Source organism: Pyrus communis, chromosome 8, assembly GCF_041283825.1.
Source record: "Pyrus communis isolate YQ-2024b chromosome 8, ASM4128382v1, whole genome shotgun sequence".
Classification (NCBI taxonomy): domain Eukaryota; kingdom Viridiplantae; phylum Streptophyta; class Magnoliopsida; order Rosales; family Rosaceae; genus Pyrus; species Pyrus communis.
In genome coordinates this window covers 21,638,809-21,646,079 of record NC_142572.1, presented here as the reverse complement: position 1 = coordinate 21,646,079, position 7,271 = coordinate 21,638,809, and the positions used below count along the sequence as shown (strand labels likewise).

Sequence of the window (7,271 nt, the reverse complement as noted above, 5' to 3'; positions counted from 1 at the left end):
AAAATGCTTAATACTCTTATTTGTGAAGTAAAATACTCCAAAGTCACATCATGTTGAATCGTAACACGAGTAATCAAAGGTAAAATAAATATTGTTTCTATCTACCTTCTGACCATGGGGGTACGATATACGGCGAAATGGTGGTTGCTTACAAATAATACCCGATCACCAAGTTCAACAACCTCCATCCATTGTGGACCACCATCAAAATCGCATTCCAGTTTGAACACTCGAAATCCTTTAGTCTTTGGGTGGCTCAGTGTAACTAAAGGCCTTTCCAAGCATGCCCTTATGCCAAGGATCGGCTATTAAACACGTTTCTTGTTTAGGCTTGGATGAAGAGTCTGCCTTATGAAAAATCATAAATAACTCCATAGATGCAAAATCTTTTGATAGGTGAACGAAATCACAGCCATTGTAATGCTCTACTCTTGATCCATCATATTTAACGAATTGGTACCAATTAGACGTCTCCACCTGCAGCAGCCACAGACTAGGTCAATGAGGTCATAGTCTGAGGAGATAAGCTGCCTACATCGTACCAAAATCGGAGGAGATAAGATGATCTTGTCCAATCTTAGTCTTAGCTAGGGGGTGCCTACTCCTACCCCGACTCTGATCCTAAGACCATCTCCAATTTTTGATCTAAAATTTAAAATTTTTAACCAAGAAAATTTAGGTTTTAGCCCATAAACAATTTTTTTGCTCCCACCATTTTGGGCTAAAATTTTAGCCCCATATTATTAAAAAATGAATTTAGATTAATTTTTTACTTAAAGTAACTTTTTTTTTAAAATAAAAAATTATATAGACTATCATAATTTAATTTTATGAACATTTTAATCTAAAAATATTTAGATTCTTATAAATACTAAAAAATCACTAACCGACAAAATGAAACTCGTTAAACACTATGAAAAAATATGAAACAAATGAAAGATTTTTTTTAATTATTTTAGCCGTTAGATTTAAATTTGGACAGTTAAAAATTTTTTTTTTTTTTACCGTTGAATTTTATTAAATTATATCTTAACCGTTGGATTCAATGAATTTATAAATATAAAATTAAATAAAATATACATATATGGTGGGCCAAGCCCATTAATCTTGGGCTAAATTTGGCTTCCATTTGAGTTTTAGGTTTTAGGCCATATTTTAGCCTTGGATTGGGTTGAGTTTTTGTGGGGAATAGAAGTGGAAATTTGAGTTTTTGCCCAGGATTTGAGAAGGTTTAAATAACAAAAACAAAGCGTTAAAAAAGGGTTTAGGACAAGGCTGGTGTCTAAGCAGCTGGTGATCCACCACCAGCAATTGTAGTACAAGCGTCACATTTGCGGAGTCCAAGTTTTAGAAAGGGGATCTTCGGATCACTTCCACTAAATCAATAAATATGGGTACTTGAAATTTGTTCTAACAGCTAAAAACATAATCCCTAATTAAAAATTTTAATAACTTTAGCCGTTAGATCAAATTTCAAAGATCCGGATTCATTGATTTGGTGGATTTGATGGAAGGGATCCGCACAATATCCCTTTCCCAAGTTTTACACCCATTGGCATGGTCACTAGGACCCACCTCCTCTTCACTCATCAATTGGAAATCTGGAATTCAATTCAACCTTGTTCAAGTAGATATGGTATTATTGTCTCCTTAAAAACATTGTTAAATTTCATCTTCTATTATGATTTTTTGTTGAGGCTTGTATGCATAGTCTGCCTCATGAAAAATCATAAACAACTCCATTAGATGCAGAATCTTTTGCTAGGTGAACGAAATCACGGCCAATTTAATGTCCAGTCTCTTTCCACCTAATCCACGTAGTTCGGGATCCAGACCATTGAAATTTGATCTAACGGTTAAAAACATGATACTCATTTAAAAGTTATAATAACTTTAACCGTTAGATCCAATTTCAAGGACACGAATTCATTGATTTGATGGATTTGATGGAAATGATTAGAAGAGAATCTCTTTCCCAAGTTTTACAACCATTGGCAGGGTCACTGGGACCCACCTCCTCCTCCCACATCCTCTTCACTCCTCAATTTGAAATCTGGAATTCAATTCAACCTTGTTCAAGTAGATATGGTATTATTATCTCCTTAAAAACATTGTTAAATTCCATCTCTTATTACGATTTTGAATGTTCTCTTGTAATGATTTTATCCATTATAACACATGTGCTAACTTGGAGAGACTTTTGAAAATATAACGAGAACAATATCCAAAAAACCATTTCCCGCCTCCCGGCTGAGTTGGGGGTGGTTCTATCCTGAGTATCCAAAAAACCAGTAATACCTTTGCACTCTTTCTATAATCAACTTAAAGCAAGACCACCCATGAACCTCGAACCTAATTCATTAGGCTTAATCCAAAGATATTAGTATTATTTCCCCTAACTTAAGTACAACGGTGCATGTAGTGTTACGGCACAAGACCTCCGATTTTCTAAAACCCTCAAGTTTTTAATCTAATAGAGACGATCTGTAAATCTGAATCCGATCACGTATGTACAATCTGTGAATAGTGTAACCATTTTTGTTCATGTTGCTTGGGAGCATCAAAATTTCGACTTTAATACACAACTGTACATGTACACTTTTTTATTTACGTCGCACAAGGATTATAAGACCGACCATGCTAATTGATGAATACTCCACAGACACCACCAACTTTGTGTTAACTTTAAATGAGTGTCATTACACCCCATTACTCTCACCCACCAACCTCCTGTCATACTTTAATTGCAAAACCTACCAAGTTGAGACATGAAAACCGTAAAACCTTCCGCTTCTCTAACACTATATAATAACACTACCACCTTCCCAATTCTAAATCATTTCATACTTCATTGAGACCCTCATCTTTTCCCAATTCATTCTGCATCTTCACGCCTCACTCTCTCTCCCTTCTCAATTCCTCGTAACTCTCATCCCTGCAAGGATATACTTCCTTCCGAAATACAAGAGGCTTTAGCATCATTTTCCGACTATGAAAAGGTATTATATCCCATATTTGAAATGTTGTGATTGCTTATGTTGATCCTAGACTTTATAATTTGTAATTTTATTTTAAGATTTATGTATAAGATTTGCTAGTGTGATAAGAGACTTAAAGTTGGTGAAAAAAAAAAGGCAGAGCACAAAAATAACGAATGAAGGATTAATGATATGCGGACTCTTTCAGGATCCTTTCTGATATGTCGACGATAGTGGTCAGGAAGGGGAGCAATTGCTAAACCAGTGAGTTAACCGGAAATCAGATTCACCACAGCAATGGTTTGCTTCCATATCTTTCAATGCGTATTAATTGTGCTGTTTATTTTAATTATTCCAGTTGTCGCAGCCATAACATCCTACATATATCACCTTCGTATCATGATTCCATTTGTGATTTTGGATTTAGTTATAGTGGGGATCATCCATCGATATAGGGCAAAAATCACCCGAAGGTAGTCGAGTTCTTAGGAATCAAATACTTCAAGAGAAGTAATAGAGGTATTTTTATGGGCTTTAGGACTCTACTTACAAAATATCATTGACCCCGAATGCATAATTTTCCTCTTTGCCTTACTGAACGATTCGTATTACCTGATTTCCTTTGTTATGTTTCTGAGACATACTAAAGTTCTAATTTTTCTGGAATTTGCATTAGAAATAAATGTCGTTATTTTAGTACGTTTTTAGAAAATAGATTCATAGTGGCAAAAAACTTAAAATGTTACGAATATGGATTATTTGGTCTATCAATTACAACTTGCATCTCTGTTCTTTTGTTTAAAAGTCATTAGTAAATTGTGATAGATTGGATTGATGATCCGCGGACTGTTTTTTCTTTTTTACTCATATTTGTCTTCATCCCTACTAGGCGATTCGCCAAACGTATTTGGAATTAGGTGAAAATTAAGTCTACACAGTTTCCTAATGACTTTTAAACAAAAGAACAAAGATGCAAGTTGTAATTGATTGACCAAATAATTCATATTCGTAACCTTTTAAGTTTTTTGCCACTATCAATCAATTTTATAAAATGTACTAAAATAATGGCATTTATTCGCAAAGTCCAGAAAAGTTAGAACTATAATATGTCTCAGAAATAGGACAAGGGAAATCAGGTAATACGAACAGTTCAGTAGGGTGAAAAGGCAAATTATGCATTCGTGTTAATGATATTCTGTAAGTAAAGTCCTAAAGCCCATATAAATACCTCTATTACTTCTCTGAAGTATTCAATTTCTAAGAACTCGACTACCTTAGGAGTGATTTTTGCCCTATATCGATGGATGATCCCCACTATAATTAAATCCAAAATCACAAATAGAATCATGATACTGAGGTAATATATGTAGGATGTTATGGCTGCGACAGCTGAAATAATTAAAATAAACAGCACAATTAATACGCATTGAAAGATAATGAAGCAAACCATCGCTGTGGTGAATCTGATTTCCAGTTAACTCACTGGTTCAACAATTGCTCCCCTTCCTGACCACTGTCGTCGACATATCAGAAAGGATCCTGAAAGAGTCTGCATACCATTAATCCTTCATTCGTTATTTTTGTGCTTTGCTTCTTTTTTTTTTTTCACCAACTTTAAATCTCTTGTCACACTACCAAATCTTATACATAAATCTTAAAATAAAATTACAAATTATAAAGTCTAGGATCAACAGAAGCAATTACAACATTTCAGATATGGGATACAATACCTTTTCATTGTCGGAAAATGATGCTAAAACCTCTTGTGTTTCGGATAGGGCTGCACTGCCCCAAGTTTTTGCTACACAAAGACTTGAAGCTTCAATACGATTACAATACATATACATATATATATATATATATGTACGTGTGTATGTATATAGGAAGTTAAGGAATATAAAGATCCTTACATACATGAGAAGATATGCAAGCATGAATATTTATGCCAGCCAAATGATAGAGTGTCAGGTACTACTAGTTGATCAAATTTTAGTATTCCCTAATAATGTAAACTCAGGAATCAATGGCTACTTTTTTTCACCCCAACTTGATCATAATTCTCAGACAACATATATATATATATATAGTAGGATGACATCCATATGTCTTTATCATTAACCACCCCACCCCCACCCCCACCCCAAATTGTAGATTCTTGTATCCCGTCATATATAACTACATTACCTGTATTCATTACATGATTAGAGATATAAATATAAGAGGATACACTCTAATTGTGAAGTTTTTTAGATATGTACAAGTCTTAAGAACTTGTGTGATACGTATGCAAATTGATAAACTTTTCAAACCCATGTACGTCCACCACTAACATCACTAATATTGTCCTAACTTAATCACCTATTGCTAGATGTGTTTTATAAAAAAAAGTCTCAGTGATATTAAGTTTGAAATCTCTCATACATTAATTGTATATTATTTTTTCACATGCATGATGTGTGATCCAATTCTCAAACAAGCCCTTGTTGAAATTAATTTTTTAAATCTATTGAACATGATTTAATTAAAATATGCTTCGAGATTTATTTAATTAAAAGGGATCCAAACTACAAGCCCAAAGTAGGAAGTGATTAAACAAGACGCATGGGACAAAGCCCATGGCGTCAAACTCTATAAGGAGGTGTGGCATGGGTTATCATAAATATCCATGCGTTTTCTCATATATTGTGAATGCAATTAGTTTTGTACCTCAGAACGAAAAAAAAAAAAAATAGAGAAGGAGAAAACCCTAGCTGAAAGCCTCCTAGTGTACCGCGGATTCTATTGGTCCAAGTGAGTGATCTTATTAGCACAATCAAATGGTTCACTCTATCATCCGTCATTCGTGTATAAGTATGGATACTCTTAAGGGCAAACCACTTGGAAAGCTTTCATTGATTAATCATAAAGAGGAAAAACATAAGCACAAAAAAGATCCTACGAAGTGGTGCACACATGGCTAAGGATTAAGTTTATCTCTTCACCACCTTCTTTCTTGTATTATTGAATGACAACCAAATGGATATGTAATTGAGATGTCGAGCCATATATTATACACCAACACTAATCTTTTGGAAGGCCCAACCAGTGTTCAGTCATTGAAGTCAACGTCAATTTTTTTTAGGCCAAATTGTTCAGTCAATACTCTTTAAATTGGAGTTAACACAACTTTTTGAAGGCTCATGACTTGTCGAGAGAAGATTTTCTTGGCTGATAACGTAGCAAAGATTTTGGAGGCATCAAATCCTAAAATCTATCCGAATCGAGGCATCAAAACCTTGATCATACTATATTTGCCATCGCTACTTCTATTGAATTAGAAGCTGATTCTTGTGAGAGTGCTTTATATCCAAATGATGTTAACTTAATTGCCTAGTTATTTGATCTATTTCAATTCATATAGGAGTAGGATTCTCTTCTCTCTAAATTTACTCCTCTCCTATCTTTTTTAACTTTCCTCTTTTTTTTTTTTTTTTTTTTCCTTTTTATTTATAAAGAATTCAACACAAGGTGTTAACATAGGTTAATCGCAAGCATCCAAATAGAACGGGACTAAATGAAAAGAAAAATGGAAGAGTAGAGAATCGGATCTATTCATATATATGTGTGTGTGTGTGTGTGTGTGTGTGTGTGTTTGTTTAACCTAGACTCCTAGTGCATGCCTTGTTGCGTTGCCTTCCACTTCTGTCGTTTTAGTAACTACGTACGCTAGTGCGTCAGATTCGGGCAGCATTCCATGCGGTAGGAATCCCCACATGACGTTCTAATGAACAACTAATTATTTAATTAAGGCCTAAAGGCAGGGAGTCACCTTGCAGCCAATCTCATGAACTGAAGGATCATTAATTTGTTTTTGTTTAATATGGTTAATTTAAATCGAAAAATTCTTATATGGTGGTTGGTCAATGTGTCCTTGTATCCGTATCTCCATTGGATGGCACTAAATCCTCCAAGACATTGATAGAACCTATATCATTTATAATGTTCATTGATAAATTTAGATGGTCCACCCTCATCTTACAATAATCCACATGCCATTTGGAAATTAACATTATAGGGAAGCCATAGTCACCCTCCCCTACCATCGATTTATAGTTATATGATTTGTATGCATATATATATATATATGTGTGTGTATGTAATTAGTTGTACTCAGGTGTCAAGTAGCGTCAACGAATTGTGAAAACATGCAAAAGCAAAAGAAAAAACCGGTGTAAAAAGACCATAAGACCAATTTCAATAGTTGACTTAAAGCTTAAAATTTATAGTTGTAGTGGCATAGAATACATAAAGAAT

General features: G+C 34.3%; 1 long non-coding RNA gene across 1 annotated transcript; it reads left to right on the top strand.

Annotated features, from left to right (window-relative positions):
* The first annotated feature begins 2,859 nt into the window (after positions 1 to 2,859).
* On the top strand, positions 2,860 to 5,424 carry LOC148695350 (uncharacterized). The gene is made up of 2 exons (XR_015965183.1): positions 2,860 to 2,999; positions 3,187 to 5,424. It is a non-coding gene; the product is annotated as an uncharacterized LOC148695350 (long non-coding RNA).
* Positions 5,425 to 7,271: the final 1,847 nt, after the last annotated feature.